This window comes from Tachypleus tridentatus, unplaced genomic scaffold, assembly GCF_004210375.1.
Source record: "Tachypleus tridentatus isolate NWPU-2018 unplaced genomic scaffold, ASM421037v1 Hic_cluster_2, whole genome shotgun sequence".
Taxonomy (NCBI): domain Eukaryota; kingdom Metazoa; phylum Arthropoda; class Merostomata; order Xiphosura; family Limulidae; genus Tachypleus; species Tachypleus tridentatus.
Window position 1 is genome coordinate 11997960 of NW_027467782.1, and position 25786 is coordinate 12023745.

General features: G+C 30.9%; 1 long non-coding RNA gene across 24 annotated transcripts in view; it reads left to right on the top strand.

The window, feature by feature from the left end:
* Positions 1-24120, top strand: part of LOC143243422 (uncharacterized) — a 57888-nt gene extending 33768 nt beyond the window's left edge. Inside the window, exons 1-6 of one of the 24 annotated variants that reach the window (XR_013024536.1) lie at positions 1508-1524; positions 5538-5630; positions 9474-9530; positions 12984-13142; positions 20050-23651; positions 23971-24119. This is a non-coding gene — a long non-coding RNA (uncharacterized LOC143243422). The other 23 variants (XR_013024537.1, XR_013024528.1, XR_013024541.1 and 20 more) reach the window with 23 other exon arrangements.
* Positions 24121-25786: the final 1666 nt, after the last annotated feature.

Sequence of the window (25786 nt, forward strand, 5' to 3'; positions counted from 1 at the left end):
ATTTTATTAGATTTCTACCATTGGAATTTGAGCTTGCATCCAAAGGTAACATTTTTTACTATTTAAGTCCTCCATAACTATGGAGTTTTGGTTAGTAAGGAAAGGATGTTGCTAAATGTGTGTTATATCTATTTGTTTGTTAGGTGAGCAGTAAATTCCTGCTACTGTTACTTCAGTTTTATTCCTTTGCAGGATATCTACAGTATCATGTTCATTGCTGCTGCTAAATTTAATTTCTATTACTGAAAGCTCCACTTTGTAAAGAAAACATTATGCCTCTGTTTTTCATCATTTTTATTTGTTCTGTCTTTTCTTATGGTTGAATAATTTGCTATTTTAAATCTATTGTTGTTGTATATTAGAGTTTCGCTTACTATTATGTAATATGGGGGGGTTAGTTTCTTGTATTAGGTCTTCGATCTCATGTTTCTTGGAAGCTATTGCACCTTGGATGTTGATATATACTACTGTGAACATTGTGCTGTGAGCATGTATCCAGTAAGTGTTGATATTATGTCAGGTGTGATGTGTGTTTTTGGAGATATTGATCAGTAGTTCAAAACAGTTAGTTGTCTGGTTTGGTTTAGTGTATTCTATTACGAATTCTGTAATTATGTTTTTGATTATTGTTGTTGAAAAGGCTTGTTTTATCTGATGTGTTAATATTTGTTTCTTGTATGGTGGTGCTGTTTTTCTTCTGGTTTTTTTTGTGTTTGTGTTAAAGTGTTCTTGTCCTGGGTTTTAATGTTCTGCTCTTGCTGTTTGTGGGGTTGTTTTACTTTCAGCATTTACGTGGTTTTTGTTGTTTTATTGAATTCTGTTGATATGTCTGTTTTAGGTAAGCTGTTTGTATTAGGTTGGTTTTGTTCTGTTGGTGTTCTGATCTGATAAATACGTTGTTTTATTTGTTTGTATTTATCACATCCTTTGTAATTTGCTGTATGGGTTTGACCACAGTTACAACATTTAGGTGTTTCCTTATCTTTTTTTTTTTGCATTGGTTGATATGGTGTTCCCCGCCACATCCGCAGCATCTCGGTGTTGCTAAGCAGGCTGCTGAGACATGCCCATATCTTTGGCAATTGTAGCATTGTGTTACAACAACTACCGGAGTTTTCAGTTGCTCTACTTGGTATTTTTATACCAAAGCGTTATTCCATTATTTATTAATTTTTTATATGTTGTAACTGTCGTCAATATCAATGCGTGTATGAGACGTGGGTGCCTGTGTTTTCTTTGAGATTATACGTTCTATTTTATTGTGTGGAATGCCTTGTTCATCTAAAGCTTGTGTGACTGATTCTAAGTTAATGGTCTGGTGAACCCCTCTTACCACAATGGCTTTGAGGCTGCTGCTCACTTCCTGGAAGGTGAATTTTAATTTTTCCTGGTTTTAAGGTATCTGCTGGCCCCTCCTTTACTAATCTGTTAGGGTCAGCTTCGTCATGCCCTTGAACAAAGACACCGCTTCTGGGCAGGCGCTTAATATTAACTATAGTTAATTAAGTTACTTTTATTATCGTGGTAAGTAAACTTGGCAACAAAACTTAGCTTGTAATACAAATTTGGAAATTATATAGTTTTAATTTCCTAGTTTTATAGGACAACATTTAAAATGTCTTCAATTTTCCATTGTTTCAGAATTGTGATATTTGCATTTTAAGTATTTCCTCTTCTCTTATTTATTGACCACTTGTCCAAGAAGTACAAAATTTGACATAAGTCGCTCATTATAATATTGTTATTACTCAGACAAAGTATAATTTTTTTATAGCCTTCAATCTTATTTGGTTACAGAGCTATAAACTAGAAAATCAAGTCCCTTTAGCCATACCCATAATTAAGTTTTCTCTTTCACAAGTTTCCAATATTTAGTTCTCTTTGATATTTAAAACTATATTACTTTTAACCAACAGAAATCAAATATTATATTACATAATTTTCTGTACAGGAGTTTGTTTATTTTGCTTCCAGTGCAAATTTTATTCCCACAGGAAACACATTGGCAAGTTTAGCTAAATTTTTATTGAGTCTTACTGAATGGTAAGAAAGCCAGAAAATTTTGATAGTCCTAGGACAATATGTGCTTTAAGCATGTTATTTTGTATTCTTTGTTGCAATTTTGATTATCTAAAATCATTTAGTGCAGTAATACCATTATAATAATAGTTTTAATTGAGAGTTGATTAAAAAAAGACCCAGGTAAGTACTATATTTCTAGTTTTTTCATGTGTATTATTTATTATTATAAAGGTAAATAAAATATAAGTTTTAGATTAGGTTAAATAAAAAAAAAAAAACGTTTTCCTGTGATATGCTCATTAGTAACCAATGCATTACATAATTTCTTCAGGTAACATAAGCTACATGTTTTACAAAGTGGTTCACAACTTGTGGTGGTGATATCATTAGTTAGACACAGTTCAAAGAGCAATAAAATTTAAGCATAAATATACATATATTGTAAAGGGCTTAAAGCTCTTTAAGATAGTCAAATGTGTCGTGAAGTCATTCTTGAAAATAAAAAGGACAATATATTTTCTTTTCATGGTGTATGAGGTGTAGAGTTAGAATGAGGAAAATAACATAACACGTAAAGTTTTACTGAAAACACACATTGAAATTCCAGTGCAATTACCCACCCTTTTCACAGTTATAGCTATTTTTCATATGATTTCCTTCTCGTGCACAGATTGTCACTCACTACTAGCTGTGAATTACTATCTAATTACACATGTATGCCACATGTGTAAATTAGCATTCAACAACTCTCCACCAGTATGAGTGTAACACATCCTTTTTCTGATATTTATATTACCACATCAACCTGCCACAATCAAGGCAGGTTATCTTAATTGCAGGGTATAGCCATACATTACAAACCCTCTTAGATATTTCCAGTGTCAGTGTTTCGGTCGCTCAAAGACGTCATGTTGTGGTTCATTGAACTGTGCTCATTCTTGCCCAGAATGGTTAGAAGAAAAAGAGATGCAGCATTTGAAAACGATTCATAACATTACTTATCCTGAGGCTTGAAAATTGCTGTCCAGCACTTCATCTCAGATGTATGGCTGCTGCATGTCATCCCACAACTACAGTGGGAGTGCAGACAGATATCTCTGTGTCTCCAAAAGAATCATTCTCAAACCAAATGAAAAGGATTTTGACCTGCATTGTTAAAAAGTTGATGAATTAGCTTAACATCCATCTCTGTCCCTAACATACATTCCAACAAATCCCAAGATCCACTTCCTCTGGTTCTGGGTACAGGCATTTCTTTGGGTGCATCATCTTCTCCCACCACAAGATGCAAAGGATCATTTGTTCTTGTCCCCAGTCACTGGAATCCTCTTTAAACAGCATAGACCTACCCAATCGACCCAGGACAGGATCCATGGAGGTTGACAGACCTCCCTCAAATAAAGACAGTAAAGAACAAAAGACATGGACGAAAACAGAAGGGTTCTCCACCCAACTTACCTGCACATAAGTAATTATGTCCAACTTGATACAATGGAACTGTCGAGGTTTACGTTGTAATCTGGATGACATCAAAACACAGATTGCTTCCTACCATTCTGCATGTCTTTCCTTACAGGAAATATACCAGTAACCTGCCAATACAGTTACCTTTCAGTATTTTTTTTTTGTACAGAAATGACAGGCTGTGTGATGGATGAGCACATGTAGGGGTGGCATTGTTGGTTGATTAGCATGTGCCCACCCTGTCTTTGCCACTGGATGCACTCTTGGAGTCTGTTCCTATCTTGCAAGGTGTTACTGTACACTAATGCTAGTGATAATTTATTGTTTATGCATGACACCTTGTTAAGAGGATAAAATTGGTCTTACCTGAAATCTAGTGTGTCTTTTTAAAATCCTAAACTTGTTTATTCTTATCCTTTGGTTTTTAGATATATCACAAGAAATCACAACACATTCATCCTTCCTGAATATTTTATATATTTCAATAAAGTCTATTCTCTCTCTCTTCTTTTTTTTAATGCTCTTAACATGCTTTTCATAAGTTGCCAGGTAAGTCAATCACGTATTTCAGTTGAAAACAGAGAATCTACCTAATTCTATCTAGTTTCTTTGGTTTTGTACATTTCTTGTCAACAAGCTTTTTTATTTTGTAAAATTTCAGTCATCAACATTATTTTAACTGAACTTTTCATGTTCTTAATTATAGGAATATGTTTTAAAGTCATTTTAAATACTTTATTGTGAGAGAGAAAAATGTAATGTAGATTGTATGGTCAGTAGTATGTACTTAATGGGCATTCTCTACTCAATCATACAAAATTAAATGTAGTCATGTTGTTTCGTATTCAGTCAGTAAATCAAACCACCCCACCCACTCCCCACAAAATTATATTTACCAAAGAGTTTTGCCTACTTCAAAGGCATCTTCACATTACAAAAGGAGAAAAGATATAACATTTATGAAAAGTTGTTTTACACCTAATGAAGGAAACACAAAATCACATGTTCATTGCAAATTAAATCACTTTTATACCCTTATTTTAAAGAGACCAGAAAATAGAGAGAATGGTGTTTCTGATTTTAAATATTTCTGGGAGAGCATGCCTCTGGATCTTCCTTAAGATATTGTGCATAAAATATGGTGTAGAGTCACAATCCAGCACTACATAGTACACTGACAGGATTATCTCCCTGATTCATTAGTATCACCCACTTTTAAACATACTGAAAACCCTTGTCTGTTGATCTTTTATAAAGAGATCTTAATATAACCTTTCCATCTCTGGAGTAATATTAGTAGCTGTAGTGAGAACAATTTACAACAAATCAGTGTCATTACTCAGACAAAGCTCACACAATATTTCAAGTGAAGACTATCGAGGACCAACTAGTGACTTGAATAGAAAGATAACTTCCTCTTTTTTACTTGATAATCAGTTTAAGTTGCATCACTCTGAACAGTCCTTTATACATCACCATTCCTTCTTGTGCATGAAAACCAAAGTTGTACACCACTTCATAAGTATTTGGTGGATCAGAGCAAGATATATTGATTATCTTTCTTATGAAGTAGTTTGATCCTGCAGGCACTCGTCACCTTGTAATTCAGAAGTTACTTTTTGTTTCATGAATGTTTAACAGAATTTGAATTAATAACTTTTTCTTTAATTATGTTCTTTATGTAAACCATTAAGATTTTCTATACTTAATCTTTTCCCATAGAAAGGGATTTTAAGATTATAAAATCTATTTATTTTATTATAATTTCTTCAATAAAGAAATAAGATTTGATATAAAATTGCAGAAAGACTTGCCAACAGTATGGTTAACAATGTAACTGAAATGTGTCTGAGGTAATTAACCACCTTAATACAAAAGTTTCCAATACCAAATAATTAGTAGTAAACTGTATTTTAACAAAAAGATTAATTATGGGCCATTGAAAAACAAACTTTATATTATGTATTATAAACATTCTCCATGATTTTATTCCTCACTCATGTTTAAAATTAACTGTAGCAAGTACATTTATGAAAAGTAATTTTTTACAGCATCCAATAAAGAGCAGTTTTCCTGATCAAGTCACTGGTGGTGTTTTATCAAAAGTGAAAAGAAAATTAGGCTTACAAAAAGTTTCCAAAATGGCAAGTGTATCTGAAGAATTTTAAAAAATGCACTTCAAAACATTTAGGCTACTGATTGTGATCCACATACATATTCCATTATCAATTAAATTATATTCTATTCAACCTGTATGTTGTATGTGTGCTTGGTCATTCTGACCAGTTCTGTAATCTCCATGTAACCATGAAATTACATGAACTACTGAAATGTTCTAAATATACAAAGTGTATCATCATGAGTTTTGGCAAATGTTTATGTAAAAGTTACAAGCCATTTATTAACTGAAATTATATTTCAAGTAAATTGCTTTCATAAAACATTCATCCATTAATTTGTGAATTCTCTGTCAAGTAATTCTGTGTAAAGTGTGACTTTTCATGCTAAGAATAAAATTAATTGTGCTCATTTCATGGTTTTTATGTTTAATTTACCTTACTTATAATACCATCTTAATGAATATCATTTTATTTATTTTTCATAGAACTTTAAACTTGCTCTCTCATCTTCACCACCATAACACCAACTGTAATGAAAGTAGTGAAACAAATGTTGGACATACAAAATAATTGCAGATTGTGAAAATGCAATAACAATTTTTATTTTTGCACAGCCTCAGTTTTCTAAACATTTCCTGATTGGCTGCTTTTGATTTTATTACTTTACAATGCCTTTCTGACCCAATATAATGATGTAATTGTTAAATATACACAGAAGTAAAACTTAACCAACCGACTGAAATACAAAGTGTACAACGGCACTGAATATCTTCAACATCCAGATCCCTTCTTCCACCTCTTGTGGAGCAGATTGATTTTTTGTTCAAAACTGAACTATTTGTCTCTTATTTAAGTTTCTGCCAGGACCTTGGCCTTGAAGATGCTGTACCCTATTCACCATCTGAGACTTCAGCCTTGAACAGGGTCTTTCCATATGTCTCCAGTTCAGAGTCTGTACACTGGGTTCCACTGGTTATACTTTTGGGAATATACAGTCTGCCATTCTTCCCTTTGGTCTTCATATTTAGGTGAAGCTGACTGAGTTCAGTATGTCACAGATTGATGTTGCTTTTTCCATCAATCAGCCCACCACACTATGTTTTATTACCACCTCTGCCTGTTGCCTTTCTCTGAGTCATCTGAGGAAGGTTGATACTTCCATTTGGTTGTACTGTTTTCATTGCCAAACATCTTTTGAACCATTCTTTCATTCCCAGTTATACAGATGGTTTAAAATCAGTTAAGTCTATTGGATCTGCCATGGTTTCTTGCAGCTAGGTGGTTTTGTACAATATCCACTCTACAGTTTCTGTGTTCACTGTCAAGTTATATGGCATTTCTTTTGTTCTGAATGATATCGAAGCTACACAGTACACTCACTGTTCTATTTATACCAACTCTCTTCACTCTCTACTGGTCAGAGAATCGCTTTGTGTTAATTCTCACCTTATTTTCACAATATTCAACACTGGCTGGCCTATTTTTCTTCTATCTTCTATTCACATCCAGTTTTTCTGGATAACTGGTCATGTTGGTATTCACAGGAACAAGTTTGCTGACATTAAGTTGGTCTGATCTGGTGCTGTCACTGCTTTGCTTGTTCTATATATGGACTACAGTACTGTATTTAAGGCTCAGCTTCTATTTCCCGTATATTAGGATTGTTTCCTATATACTAATATCACCAATATTTCTATTCATTTTTTTATTTCCCGTATATTAGTTTTTGTTACCTGTATATTAATATCACCTATATTTTTATTAATTTTTCTATTTTCCATATATTAGTATTGTTTCCTATATATTTCTTTACATTATCATTTTCTGTAATTCCCATTCCTTTTTATTTTTCTATTCTGTGAAACCTGTTTTAACATTTTTTAAACTGTTGTCACTGCCATCTTTCATGTAATGCACACATTCTTTTATGTACATCTAAACATGACAGGAATGTTTTCTGTTATTATTTACATAAATGACATCAACATTTGTACTTGTAATGTGCCCTACTAATCATTGCTCTTTATTATCCTAAAAAAGGAATAGTCAATCGAGTTAAGATATTTTATGTCACCTTTATTGGGTTATATGTTGTACTGATAAAGATTTAAGCACTCATTCAGTTTTACATGTACATAAACAGTCAAAGGATTGTTAGGCTAGTTTGGCCTGCTTGAAATGAATAGTGTATTTTGTTCAGTTTAAATTCTTGCTCTTGCTCAGTATGTTAGTTATTGATATTTCTTTTCCAAAAGTTTAGTGATGCATTTGAAAGCCATGCTGTGTAACATTGAATAGATTCAAAATAGTTATTGGTATCTGAATAGACCTATTCACCTAAAAGTTCCATCAGTCTATAGAAATACAGAGATAAAAGTTAGTTTTGTATATCACCTTTTGAGTATATGTATAAAGATTGGCGCTGCTTACTGTTAATAGGAAGATTTTGAATTTTTCATGAAACATTAAGTTATGAAGTACTTTATAAAAATGATAAACGTAGCATGAGATAGACTTAAAAATTGAAATAACTTTATTTTAACTAAACATTTTAGTAAACTGAAAACATTGAAGATCTACATGTTGCATTCTTTGGAAATAAGAAGCTTTATGGCTGTCAGGTATTTACAGTGTTAAAGAGTATAATGTGTGTGGTAGAAGGAACACTCTAAATGTCCCTCTGGTGTTAATATATATAATAAACAGTTTGTGTCATGCTTCTTTGTTTTAATAGTAATGGTCTACAATTTATATCATTGTTTTGTAACAAAACTACCAATTGATATTGTTAGGTCAACTATGGTATTTATGTTGTGAATGTTTAATATACATATTGGTTTGTTTGTTTTTTCTTGTTAACTTTGGTGATAGAACAAAACAATTTAATTCAGAAATTATATAGATTTAGAATTGATATTTTGTCTTTATTGAGCTTAGAGTAAGTTATTGCACAGTACATTTTTAAGCTTAATTATAAAACAAATAATACCCTAGGCTCACTTATTGCACCATGATAAGTTAGATAGCATTTTATTTATATTTTTTTCAGTTGTTTATTAACATTGAGGTATAGACAAAAGTAAGATAAAAATTACCAAGGGTTTCAGTGGAGTAGTGTTTCAACTAAGCCTTTGTTACAATAATGTTTTACACCCAATGCTTATATTTAGCCCATTAAATACACCTTCCGTTACTAATGTTAAGATCAGATGATAGCTAGTTGTGTCTAAGTGTGAATGTAAAGTACGTAATTCCCTCCAGTCTTACACTGTTAAATTATGGATAGCTAGCTGACTTTCCGTCTCCACTGTTAAATTAGGGATAGCTAGTCTTACACACTGTTAAATTATGGATAGCTAGCTGACTTCCATCTAGTCTTACACTGTTAAATTATGGATAGCTAGCTGACTTCCATCTAGTCTTACACTGTTAAATTAGGGATAGCTAGCTGACTTCCATCTAGTCTTACACTGTTAAATTAGGGATAGCTAGCTGACTTCTGTCTAGTTTTACACTTCTAAATTAGGGATGGCTAATGCAGATAGCCCTCATGTAGCATTGCATGAAATTCAAAAACAAACAAATAAATATAATTAAAGATGTATTAACTGTGGAAACTCCACTACGTAAAATAGTTACATATATTTTTCGATATCACATCTTCCAATTATTTTAGTTTAGTCACAGAGTCCATCAGTCTCCTTTCACTAAAACTGATTTCTTATTATTACTTTCTGACTTACGGTGTACAATTCCTTCTTCTTGTAATTTTTGTTAGTTAATTTACATATAACAGTTTACTTTATTTTGGTGCACTGGAATTTTTCTTGTAGAATTTTTCTAGTTATATTTTCTTATAACTTCTAGATCTTTTCATGACATGGGACTGGGCAACCTACTTTCATGACTATGGACAAGAAAATAGTAAGTATTGAAGGGTAAACCCACAAGTTGCTGTAGTTCTGCTTGAAAAGTAAGTGGAACATAAAAGTAATCAAAGTTAATTTTAAATGTCACTCTATACTGCTTTATTATAAATTGTTAGTCTTTCCAATAATTATTATGCATGTTTTGATTTTTAAAAAAGGAAAATGAAAACATATAGCCACCTTAAAAGTTGTATGTTTAGTTACCTAGTCATATGTTGCCCTTAAGATACCTGATACTATTGATGTCTTACTCCAAGACGTGTCCTGCAAGATGTCAAGTTTCATTTTTTAAATTAAAAGTTAAGTCTTATTTAGTTTCTCAACTAGCCTTTAACAGGTGTAAATACAAATTTAGAAAGAATGAAGGTAAGATGATAAATAGTTGTAGACTCTGAATAAAGTAATGTTTTATTTTTCTTTCTTTAATGTTAGTTTATTTTTAGTATTGGTTAAATTGTTTGATATATATATATTTGTTTATGAGGATTATTTTGCATTGTTATCTTAAGGTATGTGTTTAGAACAAAACTAAACCTTCTAAGCAGCTGAATCTTGTGTTTGGGATTATAGCAAAACTTTGCTTGCATTGAGGGTTCCATGACACCCTTCTGATCATCATTAGTATGGTGATATGTTAGATGTACATAATATTCATTACTCATTTAATTTTTATTTGAACTATGTAGGTATTTTGTTTTGATCAGAAGTTGGAAACAGTTGTAGATTTTATTACCAAAAAGTTTCTCTCCATAGATGTTTTTTATCATTGTAATATATTAAACATAACCTGAGAATTCTCTGTATTAATACCATAATTATTAATGAATCAGTTTTAACTGTCTAGAGTTTAATAATAGTTGAATGTCTGTTGTGTAGTCAGTTAATCATACATGCATACAATTTGCACATATTCACAAGATGATAGGTTCCAATGCTTCAAATTAAATAAACATTCTTAGATTTTCATCTCCACGTATAATGTGAGAGTAATAAAACATTGAATACAAAGTAGATAAATATTATCAATATATTATTTTTCTGAGGTAGATAGAAATAAAATCTTAAATTTATGGTATAATGTTCATAACTAAAATTCTATTTTACATTTTGAAGTTAATGATCATGAATGTGTTAGTTAATTTAACCATAATTAGTTTCATTTAGGAGAAAACCACTAAAATTCAGAATGTTTGTTTATTCATATATTTAACAGTGCTTACCACAAATTTGCACAATTAATTGATACTTTCTTGCATATAAATACAATAGTTTTCCTCACCTTTTTTATGATAACTAGGTGTCTAGGCTTTTTTATAATGAAAGAACACCTCATATCTGTTAAAGCATGTCTTGTTAGTTGGCATAACTAAGAATATAGATACTTGTAGGAATATCATGAAGTATATATTTTGTATAGGTTGATCTGTAAGTAATTTTGAAAATTTTATATTTAAGGTTGTTCTATGTGTAAGCTTCTTTATAACAGAAGTTACATATGGTTTTAACTACCAGCTTTTAGTTATGAGATAAAATTCATGTTTTTTGTTTGTGTGTTGAAATATCCTTAAGTCATTCAATGAAAGTAATTTGTAGAAATATGTAAAGCATATAAGTGTTTGAGTAATTTTGCACAGTAATTATATGTTTAGAAGTTACACTGTGCACAAAAGAAGCTTCTCTACCACAATAAAAAATACAACTGTTCATGAGTAGTTTGTTGATCCTGATTCTAAAAATTGTTGAATATTACTGATCACCTCTAGTTTTTGAGCTATGTTAGGTTTATTCTAAATATTCTTATATATTATGAAAATAACACTCTGATAACTTTATTTATTTATTGAAAATTGCATTTAAGAATGTTCAAAAACAACATGTAATTATATACTGAAAATACACTTAAGCTATATTTAAAACTTTCATCATGGTATTATTTTTTATTTCTTTTACAAAATACCTGACAGACTTGTTGTATCTTTTATGTATGTTTTAGTTTCATGCTATAAGAATCAACAGTAATCTTCCATCATCACAGTATTCCACTGTCTTTCTTGATATTACTGTTCTATTATAGACATAACTTGAGGGAAGTGCTCACCAAGATTATTGCTCACTGCACCTAGATATTTGATAATAAGCTTAATTAAAAATGTGAGAAGTGTAAATTTAGTGACATCTTGGACCCAGTTTTCCTCTAGTTCTCAGGGATATCATTAATCATCACAACATAGTTTTCATCTCTGTAAATTCCTAAGAAAACTTTAACAACCAGTTTGAGTGATTTCCTAGCAGTAAGTTCTTTCTGACTGAGTAGTGTTTCAAAATCACCATTCATCAGCACTTCCCAAATCTGTGGCCCAACAAAGATACCACCTTTTAGTTTTTACTTCACTAACTTTTTGAAACTTATAAGATAGATGGAGTGATGAAAGAAACATATATTGATGATTCACTGAAAGTTGGAACTCAACTTTCTGTTTTCCTGGAACGTAATTCTCTCACTGGCCATTCCGTTTTTTTTTAATTAATTTTATGATATTGGCTATCCCAGACAGACAAAAAGCTACAGTGTTTGGTTTACTCGCTTTATAGACTTAGCAGAAGTGGATATTTGATTGCTTCAGGAATAAGCTGCATGTTCTACTATGTTCACAGCATTAATAACAGGAACCAATGGCTTAGTGTTCCCATTATGTAAAAGCACAATTTTCACACTAACTTTAGATGAATTGGTAAAATGTTTTCTTTCTTGAGAGTATAATCAGTACTTGATTCTTCAATTAGTGCATCAACATTTGTACAGAAACACAAAGTATCTTGCATGCTGTAGTGAGAAGCAAGACTTTTATGATAAATTCCATTGCCGTAAATGAAAGTTCCCCATGCTGTTTCAGTATAAAACAAGTCACAAATCTGATCATTTAGTTCATCTTGTGTGATCAGATGAGGCAGTTTATGCTGAGATGCCACAGGGGTAAAATTATTAAATGAAGGAAGTAAAGATGATTCATTGTCTTTTTTGCAGTATAACTTCTATTTCCCACTTTGCTGCTGGATGTGACACAAGAAAATCATCCCCATGAGATACTGGTTTCATCACAGATGCAATCTCTGGATATTTAGTGTATTGTTTAGTTTTGTCTGAATATCCAGAAATATTAATGCAAAAATAACAGTAAGTTAGATGATCTTTGGGCTCACACTGTATCATTGAAATTGTCAATGACACAATTGTTCTTCTTTTATTTAGCCACTGTGTGAAGCCAGATTTGGAAACTGTACAACACAAATGTAGCATAAACTGTTTAGGTGGTTTTTGGACTTTACTAGAAGTGAAAGCAGTCAGTACATGAACTAATTTTCTAAAAAGTATAAAGGAATTATGTTTAGAGAACTAGTTTAAAATATTTTAAAAACAAAATTTTGATTTTATTTGATTATATCACAGGTATGATGTGAGGAAGATGGATTTTGTTTTGAGTGTGCACAGAGCCAGACAAAGTAACCAACTGAGTGAGTGAGTGAAAAGCAGTTGAGAGAGAGGTGTATCACTCTGCCCATTTTAAGCTCTGTTGAGGGACTCCTCAAATGTTCCTGGGCAGAAAAGGTGAACATGGGAATGAAGCAAAATTGGTGCAAGTCATTATAATTTTATCAAGAACAAGCAGCACACATGAACAATATATATGGAGTTTTACACCAATACAGTTACTGTCTGAAGTTATCAAAAATTTATTCCTTTTGTTCATTAAACTTTCTATGTAAACTTAATTTCACAGTATAAACCTATTGAACTGAACTGATTGTATGGTATTACACATATTGTTGATAAAGTAGTGAGATACTATAGTATCTTAAAATCTGGAGGTGATGGACAAATTCTGATTACGTGTCTGAAACCAAAACTATTTAATTACCAAATAATCACTTGAGTTTTCTATTGTAGCAAATGATTTGTTATGCAGTGTTACCTAGAACATTGTTTAGGGCAAATTTGTGTTATAAAGATAAAAAAGTTTGTTTGTTTTTTTTTTACTTACAATGGTGTGTTTACACTTTATATTTTATAATGCATGCTTTTGTACCAATTGCAATGTTTATTTATTTATGAAAAGTGTATAACTACCTTTCAAGTTGTTTTAGAAATAAAATTATTGCTAAAAAATACAAGTTTAAAATAATGCAACATTTTTTAAAGGGTCTTATTTTTTTTAGGTAGGTCTTGTTCAGGCTTGTAAATGAAAAGGATAATAATTTTAATAATATAATTAACTAATTTTTTAAAATATTAATTTGACCTATCCATACTTTTAGTGTGAATTAATGTTCTTTACTCCCTTAAGGGTGAGAGAAGCAGACAAGAAGAAGTTGGTAGAAACTGCCCTAAAACAGCTCAGACAGTTAACATCAAACAGTGATTAGTATAATTGTACTTAATTCTTCCCTTTGTTACATATTTTGGTTTCCTATAATTACTGGCTTGATGGAAAGTATCCATTCAGTTTTTTGTGTGTTTAATGAATTAGTAAAATGTGACTGTTCAATGTCAAGAACATTGATATCAATTATTCTGAGAAGTGACTGAACCAGGCTTTCAGTTAACATTAATAAAATATAAAGATTCTCATCATTACCACAGTTTTGTTAAAAATGGATAGTTCTAGCAGCAGAGCTTACCATATTAATATTTGCCTTACAAGGAAATTAGGCCAAGAAGTGCACTTTCTACTTATTTCTAACAAAATATATTGACCAGTTTTTAATTGTTTGGCTATATAGTTTTAAAATTTTGTGAGAGACAAAAACGTTTATAACACTAAATTATTAAAATTATTTGACCCATGTGTTGCTTTATTTCTCAGTTTTAAATCACTTTTTGTTTAGCCCATTTATTGTGTTATAGAATAGGAAAGTGTGATTCTGAGGGAAGTTTGATATTATAATTAAATTGTAATCATAACACAAATAATAAAAAAAAAGACATTAAACACGGGTCAGTGTTGTCTGGCAGATTTTAGTGTATTAGTCTATTAATAATTATACCTTGAGTGAAATTATAAGTAAAATATTACAATATAAGACAAACACTGAAATATTTTCTAATATAAAAAAAATAAAATTCATAAGGTTTCTAGCTGATTTAGAAATTTAGGGAAAAAAAACTTCATTATAGTATGAATGTAGACATTTCAAGAAATCACTAGGTAAATTAACATGTTGCTATTGTGGTACATGTAATAGTTCTGTTCTAATTTTCCATTTGATTTAATAGCTAGCTCATAACTGTTTGGTCTCAAGGTAATATATAGATAGTAGAAAATGAACTTGAATCATCTTATAAACTGTTGTTGTGACACAACTGAATTCCTCGTGTTTTCTGAATATAACTCAACAACTAATTGTAAAGTTACATACAGATATTAGAATATAAACAAACCTTGTAGTATAATAAATAGCAGCTATGATAGATCTAAACTGTCTTCTTTATGATTCAACACACTGATATAGTTGTGTTAAGAGAGTCATAAACAATATCTGTAAAGATGTGTTTTCAAAACAAACACCAAGGGCCTTTATGAGATTTTTAGAATGGTACTTAATACAGTTTCTCAAGTGTGGTCCCAGACACTAGAAAATCACAGTATTATGACAAGGGAATAAAAAATGGTTATGTGCTAATATGGTAATACTCTAATGTAGTGGGAGATGCTAAAAACAAACAAACAGTACTACAACCATGAAAAAGTGGCTAAATGATTGTCACTGTGCTGTACCTTGATGTTGCTATAAGGTGACTGTTTTGTGGTGCTAAATAATTTGACAAAGTTGTTTACCAAACTAATGCAGAAGAGCATATGATGTTACTACTATAGAATAATTCAGTTTATTTGTTACATATACAAGACAAATATGTCTGTAGTAATATTACAAAGTAGTATAATTTGTTTGTCATTGTATAAACAGACTTTTCATCCTCTACTTACATCAGACACTTAGAGCTGGCAGCTGGTTTTTACTCAATATTAAACATATTTACGTGCTGCGTATCTGAAAGCCAGTGTTCAGTTTATTTTGAAATAAATCTCACACATCTCATGCTTGTAAGAAATGTTTGGTAGGATAGTCTACAAATGGGAAAAGGACTTTTAAAGAATCTTAAAATGGGAATAATGTTTGACATGTTTCTCTAATAATTTGACACTGAAAGAAGTTAGTTGTGCTTAACTTTATGAAACATTTAAAGTTGTACATTTTACTTGTCATATAAGTATGCTACTGGTTGAATTGTAATTGACTAATTAGATAAAATAATTATTAGCTATGTTGTACTGTGCATTTTAGGCTCATAATGAATGATACATCATCAGGTTATTATGGGGTATAATTTTCAACAGTTTTTGTACTTTACATTAAATAAAACCCACTATCTGGTAGATGGTGTAGTTAAATACTTTTCCTTTGCAAAGAGGTTTTGGAATAGTCCATTGCAGTTAATAATAAGGTAATATAATTTACTTTGTTTGTGTGAATAATACATACTTCATGAAAAATATGTTAAGATCCATTTTTTTCATAACAGTCATTAAGTGTTGCTTTTTTTAATATCATTCATGCTTTTTCATTTATAAATTTGACTGCTCAGAGAGATGTAATTAAACATTAAGGGTTTTTTTTTCTCTCTAGCACTATACTGTTTCTGCTTCTGTTTGTTTAATTTGTTTGTTACATGAAATTCCAATTTTGAAGGTCCCAAACTTGTAGATGTTTACAACACTAGAACTACTAGTAAACATTTGTTAATGAAGAAGAATTTTTGTAACATTACTCCTGTTATCATCAGGAAATTGATGTACTTTCTTTTTAACTTATCTCTTTAATAATTAACAAAACCAATTCACTGTTTTAACTGATTGTAAACAGAAGACTTAGTACTCATGATTTACATATTAATTTATGTTAGTACAAGTATAGTACTATATCATGTTGTTGTTTTTTTAATTCATGGAATACCTATTGTGAATCATATAAGAAACTCAAGAGATTCAGACAAATAAAAAAAGGTACAGAGCAATATAAAATTCTAACAAAAGATAGCCATGTTTAGATAGTGAGTAAAAAATTATCATGTTTTGTTTTTTTGTTATTTGTTGTGAAAAAAAAGTCAGAGTGGCCTTTTAACTAATATAAAACAATTTGTTAATGATAGTGCAAGTTCCCTTGCACAGGCCTTCAACAGTTACAGAGATTAGTGATAAGGGTTAACATTTTCTGTGACCATTAGTTGTCTTAAGGGTTCAAAATATTTGTAAGCTAATAACCATCATGAAGGGTGGAAACTTCTGTAAGGTATCAGCCTCTGTGTTTCTTAAATGTTTTCACAAAAACTCTTAGTTGTTTACAATCCATTTTGTCAGGTTGGACTTCAATGGTCACATCATGATTCAAACTGCTTACTCTTGAATGTTCAACATTTAGTTGTTTCTTGTCCCAGCCTTTTGTATTACTTTGTTTTGACTGTAGGCAATTTTTTTTTCAGAATAGTATGTTACTGTGGACATGAATAATTAGTGTAAATATGTGTATATTGCTTTGATGTTTTGAACTATGAAGTGCTTCTTTATGCTTAGTTTTACACTTCTGGAAACAGCTAAAACCATTTAACTCAATTGGGGATTTTAACACTAGTTAAAAGGTTATAAAATTTGATAATATTGTCATGCTTTTGCTTTTGTGTAAATGATAAAAATTGATCAGAGAAACCAACTTTAAAACATAATATTTATAAGTAGACTTCAAATAAAACAAGTCAGAACTATTTTTGTGTGTGTGTGTGTTTGGAAAATATTTTATTAATCATTATAAACTTATAACTGCTACAAAGAAACTGTATAACATACTTATTTTTCTGGTTGTGTTAGATGTTGATGTTTTTCAGTTTGAAGAAATCAAGTTTTGTGGAATGTTTTTTTTGTTCAGTAACTGAGAAGGATATTTATCTGTGTTTTACATTGTATGTTTTTTTTGTTTGTGGGTTACATTTGTTTTCCACAAAATAGTTTATTGTAACTTATCTGTTTATACCTTTGTTGCTGAGTTTTTGGGAGATAGTTTTCAAGTGCCTTTTGTGTGCAAACTAAACAATTTCCATAAAATCAGTTTATAAGTTATTGGTAAATTTATCCTATTTAATAACACCATTTTTTTGCTTGAGTTGTATATAGAGCAATATTTACATGTTTATGTACACAGTATATTTATTACTTGTTTTGGTTTCTGAAAATATTGGATGGATGAATGGATAGAATACATTAAAAGTTAATTGTATACTTAGTGTTGTTTTGTTAGCTGGTGTTAATTTTTAATGTTTTAAACAGTAATTTGTATGTATTTAAGAGTACTATATTATATGAAACTATGTTGTTTTATCCAATAACAAACAAGCATACTTCAATAAGATGTTGGTTGTTGTTTTTGAAGTTAAGAAATAATAATACAGTTGTTAACAAAATGACTAGTACATAGTTTCCAAAAAATGTTTTGTAGATTGTTTTTATTATAGGCTGTGTGTGACTTACAGATATTGCTGTATAGTCACAGTTCTTTGTAGTAACATTTACTATGCAACTCTAGATACATATACTTCTCCCTCAAGTACTTTTGTCAGACATCATTTCATTTGTAGGTCATAAAAACGTGATGAATATAATCTACAGCCTTTGTTACTGTTTGTTTTTAACAACTAAAATAAGAAGACAATTTTTTATGATATACTATCAAGATGTTCCTCTCATTTGATACTTCTGCTTATAATGACGTAAAATTATTTTTATGGAAGTAAACATTACAACTTTATTCAACATACATTATTATTGTGGCATTATATTTTATTTCATAACATTCAGTTTGAGATGTTTTAAGGATAGTTTGGTACAGCTGTAGCAATGTATCCTTGTCTGATAAATTTTTTAGTGTTCCTCTTTCTTTTGTTCATGCAATCATATGTCCTAATGTGATATTAAGTACAGTGGTTGTGAAGGAAAAAGAAAATTTACTGAATTTTTAACATGATACAGGATATTTGAATATTTTGAGTTATTTGCTTGAATCATTTCATAATGTTCATTATGAAGAATGAGGATTTAACAATCTGGATTAAACAGAAGTTTATTTATACATTGCTATTTATCTTCAGTTAAGACATTTTACACTTTTCTGTTAGAGATTCCATCTTTTGATTTCCCATCCTATGTTATAATCCTTGTACAAATTTTACAACCCTAGTCATTCCCATTTGGTGATCACGTTTGTATGTATATCTTCCCCTTTAAATAGCTGATTGGCAAATAGCAAGATTTTGCCCCAGCTGTTATTATCTTTGAAGAAAGTTCACTGAATAAAGTAAATTAACATTTTTCCAGGGATATTTTTAGCATGATACAGCCATGTTCTCAAAGCTCTCTTTGCCTTCAATTGTAAATTCAAGAAGGTTTACTGTTAGTAATAGGGATAACACAAGATGAGTCTGTAAAAATATTTTATATATCAGTTTTTTTACTTCCAATAAAAAATTTCCTTACAAGAAAACGAGGACAGTTTCACACTATTAACTCATCATCTCTTTTGTATGCCTTTTTCAAGGAGCTTCCATTAATAAAAAATTAACTTCTCATACTGAACCTGTAGCTTAAGGTAGGCATGTTGCTCTCTTTATAATCATGAGGTCCTGTGTAAGTAAGTAATAACACAAAAAGTAATTTAGAATGTATAAGAGTGATATTCAAATGCAAGTAATACCACCCTAACCAACAATGGAATTACAAGAGAATGATTGTCACATGCATTTAAAAAAATTAATGTTATGTGGTAGTTAGTCTTTGGAAATTCTTAAAACTGTTTAACACCTTAAAACTTCCCCTTGTGGAGACTACCAAATAAAACTGATGGTCCAAAGATTTTGAGATGCTTGTTAAAATGTTCTGGGATATTTGTAATCAGTGTGATATATAATGGTCAGGATCGTGTAATTCTGTGATAAAATACTTAAGTCCTGTCTATTGACTTGAAGATCCCTTGCATATTTGGTCTGGCATGGCCAGGTGGTTAAGGCACTCAACTCATAACACGAGAGTCGCGGGTTTGAATCCCCCGTCACACCAAACATGCTCACCCTTTCAGTCATGAGGTTGTTATAATGTGAGACTCAATCCCACTATTTGTTGGTAAAATAGTAGCCCGAGAGTTAGTAGTGGGTGGTGATGACTAGTTGCCTTCTATCTAGTCTTGCACTGCTAAATTAGGACTGCTACTTCAGATAGCCCTCAAGTAACTTTGCACAAAATTCAAAACAAACACACAATTTATGCATATTTACTCTTATTTAAAGGAACTTTGTAACTTTGGACAGTGACATACTGGAAAAAAAAACCTGTTTTGTTTATTGCTAGTAAATTTTGTTATTTTCGTGCCATTGAAAAATAATTTTCTTTCTTTCTTCTTCTTTGTTTATTTTTCAGAGGTTTCTAAAGAAAATCAAGGAACGATCTTTGTCGCCGAGTGTCTATGAGAAGAAAACAAAGTAGTACTAGTCAGGAAGATTCAGAATTAAGTGAAGGTGTTAAAATTTGTTTATTTTAATTTAACTACTACATGAAATAAAAGTAGATAACTATCAGTTCTCTTGTGCCTCGCTGGTACAGCGGTAACTCTACAGATTTACAATGTTAAAATTAGTGATTCAATTCCCCTCGGTGGACTCAGCAGATAGCACAATGTGGCTTTGCTATGAGAAAAACGCACACGCCAGTTCAATTAGTAAAAGGTAAAAAGATTTTTACCCAATATAGTTATCATAGAAAACTCTAATTCAACATTTTCTAACTCAAAAATACTTTAGAATTGGTTATTTTATCATTTTGTAACATTTTTTAAATAAAAATTGGAAAGAAAATTTAAAAAATGTAAACACTTGTTTGCATACAGCTTTGAGGGGAATCTCTTGTAAATGGTGCAACTTTAAATTATTTTCAAATTTTCATTCCATCCCAAAACATTGGTTTATAGATAAATAAACTATCATACTTTAAGTACATAATTAAACATTTTATGTTTCTTTCCTTATTTTTATTATTACAGTTTTCAATTCCACCCTTTTATAATGTCACAGCATGTAGTCTGAACTACAATGAAGAAAAGCATAAAGAATATAGCTACAAATAAGGTTTGAATGCCATTAGATGGAGCATATTATAAACTGTTTCCATCAGTGTGAAGCAAGTAAAATATTTAAGCAGAGGTCCTCAGAGATGAACAGAGGAATCTTGTGAAAAGTTTAGTAAACATAAAACTAAACTAGAGATCTGATACTTTTATTTTTAGTTTCTTTAGGTGTGTTTCTAATTGTTAAAAGGTGTTTTTTGTATTAAATTATATCTGTTTGAAAGCTATGAAAAGTTTCTCTTACGACCAGACATTAGTTAAATTTAGAGGGTAGTGAAGGTAACACCAATATATTATTTTGATTCAAATCCTTATTTATTTTGTTAGGTTTATTGTATGTAAATAACACAAGTAAAATAACTTGATGAAACTTACATGAATAGATGACAACTGCCTGTTGGAGAAAAACAAGTGTAGATGATAACATTTGGAAAGTCTTCCACCTCTGGTCTTCAAGTGGAAGACTTCAAAATGTCATCCTCTACACTTGTGATTTTACAGCAGTTATCGTCCATTCAACTAAGTTTCATCACAAATACTCTGTTTAAACAAACAATCAAAGAATAGTAAAACAACGTGTTATTTTGTGAAGATAGATTGGTCAAGTCTAAGAATATGGTTAGCAAACATATTTTTAACTACTCTGACCACTTTGGTGGTGATACCTTTGTTAAAGTTCATGATGGTAGGTTATGAATAAATCTTTGTAACAGAAAGAGCCAGAAAATTTGAAAAGTATTAATTACTGAAGAAGGTATACAACAAATCTCAATAAAAAATGTATTTATTTTCATTATGATTGAATATTCATATCTTTTATCAGGCCTGCAAAACTGTGTCAATAAAGCACCAACTATCTGTACAAATGTAGCTGTTCTGTTTTCACAGTTTTCAGAAAATATTTACAGGGTCATCACTGTGACCAGTTGTACTTGGGCACAGTTTATAATTTGTCAAATTAGCTCTTCTGAGCCATTAGGTTTAAATGTTTGTACTTTAGCACAGATGTGACACCATTTAAGAACTTTCATGAAATTGTATTTTGTAAACATGAAAATGTAATTATATAAAGCTGTAGGTTTGAATTTGGGTATTTGTCTGTAGTTTGCACTAAATACTATAAAAGTGATTTGGAAGTCAAGATAATGAAATTTCATATCCAGAAGTACTTAAAATATTATAATTGTAAATTATTCATAGTGAAATGGTAAAACACCCTTTATGTTAAAAATGTAAAACTGTGACAGTTATGCTGTACAACATAGTGATTAAATGCTAACAAAGCTTTGTGGAAGCTTAACGATAACCACGATGTCACATTACATTTCCCAGATAAATATTCTTCAAGATTTTAATACATTTCACCATTTCAACTTGTGACTGGTTAGATATCTCACAATAATGTTAATATGATATTTTTATTTAAAAAAAATTTCAGGATTGGTAATTTTCAATTTTGTTTGTATAAAATACAGCTTTACTATAAAAAATATTGTCTGGTCATTAGTAACTTTAGTGACACAGATTTTATCGTATCATTATTATTTATCTCAGATGCATTGCATGGTATTTTTAAATATTGTAAGTATATATTTTAAAGTGTCTAACAGATTGTATTATTTCTGTATAAAATTGTTCAATATTATTACGTTCTTTATGACAGAGACTTTTTTACTCTGAAAATAATTTATGTTTTGCAATAGTTTATGTCAAACAACCTCATGTTGGATTAAAGTTATTAATGGTATTTATCAAGTTTTGGACTTCGTCATAACGATGACCAGAACAGTTTAAAATAGTTCCAATTTATCTTCTTCATTTTTTATGACTTCTAATAGATCAGATATTATTATTTCTTTGTTTTTTCTTGTCACATTTTTGAGGTTTATTTCAATAATAACTTTATATTTTTCATTTATATCTTTGTTATGGATATTTAAATATAAAACTTTGTAATTTCTCAAATGTCTGTCAAAATTCTTTATCATGTAAATTAGGGTTTCCCAGAATGGTTGATATTGATCCCCTTGGTTTGGTGAGACTGTAAAGGGGTGAATAAGGACTTAAGTGTTGATAGGAGGACAGAAAGAACTCCTGTGCTAAAGTTGGCCTATGCATCTAAGTGCTGTATGACTCTCCAAGTTTGTATGTTGTTAAAACTGCAATTAGTCATGTAAATGGTTGGACTTCTGAAGAGACAGAGAAATAGGTTTAATGTTAGAAACTTCAGAGACTCAAACTCTGAACCCTACAGTCCAATATTCATCAGGCAACTTTTAGAGAAAACCTCATTCTTTTTCACATTTTATGTTTCCTAATGATTGCATCATAAAAGTTGATTATATTTTGAAGTTTCACTTCTAATTTATGTTCTAAGAATTTGAGAATCAGTGACCGCTTTATAAATTTCTAAAGGGGTCAACATCTCAAAAGGCTTTAGGAAATCCTGATATTATTTTGATATATTTAGGTGTATGGTATACGATGTACTTGTGCTGTTTATGACCTCTAAGTTCTTATCATTCATGTTCTATGTAAAGTATAAAATCAGTGGCCTTTTTTAATCATTTCAAACCAGTTCATGTGTTTGGTCGAATAAACGTACGACAAAAAATTTGTCATTATCAATTGCTAACTAATTTCTGTGTGTTATGAAAACAATGATTCAGGTCATTCTGAGTCAGACTTAGAAGAACAGCAGTGACACAGCTAATTGCACCAGTGGTAGTATAACTGAGCATGGAGTCGAAGAAGAAGAGTTGAGTGACTACGGTGAGCACAGTGGACTTAGTGTTGAGAGTGTCACGAGCACTGCTGTTGACTGCAATGGAAGACTAGAAGAAAATTTGACTAGTAATAAGGCAGTTCTGCAAAACGGACTTGATTATATTAGCAAAAGGTAATAATTGTTAGCATTGGCAAAAATATACAGTTTCTGAATGAAGTTGCACAAATTCTTGAATGGCTATAAGTAAGCAAACTATAGCAGCAAGCGTGATAGTTAAATTTTCCTAAGACCAAGTTCCGTAGTTCTTAGCTATATTCAGTTGTATAAATGATAATTTATAGAACTGGAAAATTAACTTGATTAATCAATATAATCAATTACCTATGAGTATTTATAAATTATGCCATATAAAATAATTCATTAATTGGAGTTACTGTAAAATCAGTTGATGTTGCAAAAGTAATCAACTGATAAAGTTGATGTTCCCCAGTTTAGTGAAAATGTCGAGAGACCAGTAAATGATAAAGAAAATGATTCTACAATGACAAAACATCAAAACCACTAACCTCTCTGACAATGATGAACAGCTGGAAATACTGGAGAAGAGAATCCAAGTACATGGGAAACAACAAGGAAAGTAGAGAGCTAAAAAACCCTGAGTTCCACACCCAACGAGTAGTGAAAGAAAGGACAAACAGGGATTGCCATCCCAAAACAGACATTACACAGATAAGATAAACAGTAGTGATAAACATTTTATCCTGATACACGAAATCTCAAGATACCTATTATCAGAATATAAATGTAGAGCGAGCCACGAGACAAGCTCAGCCCTATCTTTCCTCAAATAAAATGCTAAGACGATCAATAATCCATATACAACTTTTCTCCAGGGGGGAAATGCAACACCGACATACCGCATAAGAGGTAAGACCTGTTGATAAAGAAATTACAAATTAGGTATAATATAAGCAGGACTGTAACAAAAAATCGTTCATAATATAATGAGAAGACAAAAACATCAAACCAAAGAACGTCAAGAGAGGAAAGGAACCAAACCACAAAGCATTTTAAACCATACTTTGCTAATGTCAAGTCAAACGGAATATTAAAGGAAGATTCAAGATGACCCAACCATCTGGCCTTGAGAAGATTCGTTTGAGCTTTACTAATCTGAGAGTAACGTCTCCATCACAGCAAGAGCAGTACCAATGGAAGAAGGCCAGATGTAAAGATGTTGACATCATGTGTATGGCAACACAAGTTCAACAGGAACATCATGAGATAACTAGATACTTTGAAGCGTGTTAAAAATAAAAAACGAAACATTCTCAGTGGTCAAGGTATGCAGCAGAAGAAACAATTGGCAATCATAACACGAACCTTGATGAAACTAAACAGAATCTAATTTTAATACAAAGGGTAAAATCACATTTTTAACAAAAAGTATAAATCGTTGGTTATTCGTAGAATTGCTATAAATGTATCCAAAAACAAAATATTAGGTACAGTAAAAAAGTACGTAAACAAGTAAAGTGATAGTGTAGATGGACAGTGTTTAAAACGATTTAAATCATTACGTTGATTAGCAAATTTATTTCGTTTTACATATACCTCATAGAAATTTTACGAATAACTACCATTCCATATGTTTTTATTTCCTATTTTACAAGGGTATGATCTCTAAAAAACAAACAGATGTAGTCATTACGTTTTATTTTACTCACTAGATAGCAGGTCACACATTATGAGAGAAGATTTTCGACCTCTGTTTTGATCAAAATCACAAAAAACAGTTACTAAATCATTAAGAAGTTATCGAGTAATAACGACATCTGGTCTTGTTTCACAGCTGGAAGTGTTTGTTGTTAAGCGCAAAGTGTCGCAGTGCAGTATCTGTACTCTGTCCAACACAAAAATCGAATAAATTAATATTTTAAACCTCAGATATAACGGTTAGCCTCCAGAGCTTTGCTTGAAAAAATATAGGGTTATATGTTTTGTCCATTGACGGAGGTCTCTAATCCCAAATTTTAAGTGGATAGCCACACCGTCATCCCATCAGAGATGGCATTTGATTGGCTAATTAAGCAAAGTTCTAATAAACTTTCCACCGTATTTACTGAAGAGAACTTAACCTCGGATTTTGCGTTGTAAGTCTGTAATTTTACCACTAACCCACCAAGGGACCTTGTAAAGAATGTTTATTTGCAATACTTTCACAAAAAGAAAATCTTGAAAGAACATTTAATTTTTATCTGTTGTTATAAATATTAGTTGAATGCATGTATTATATTTCTCGCTGG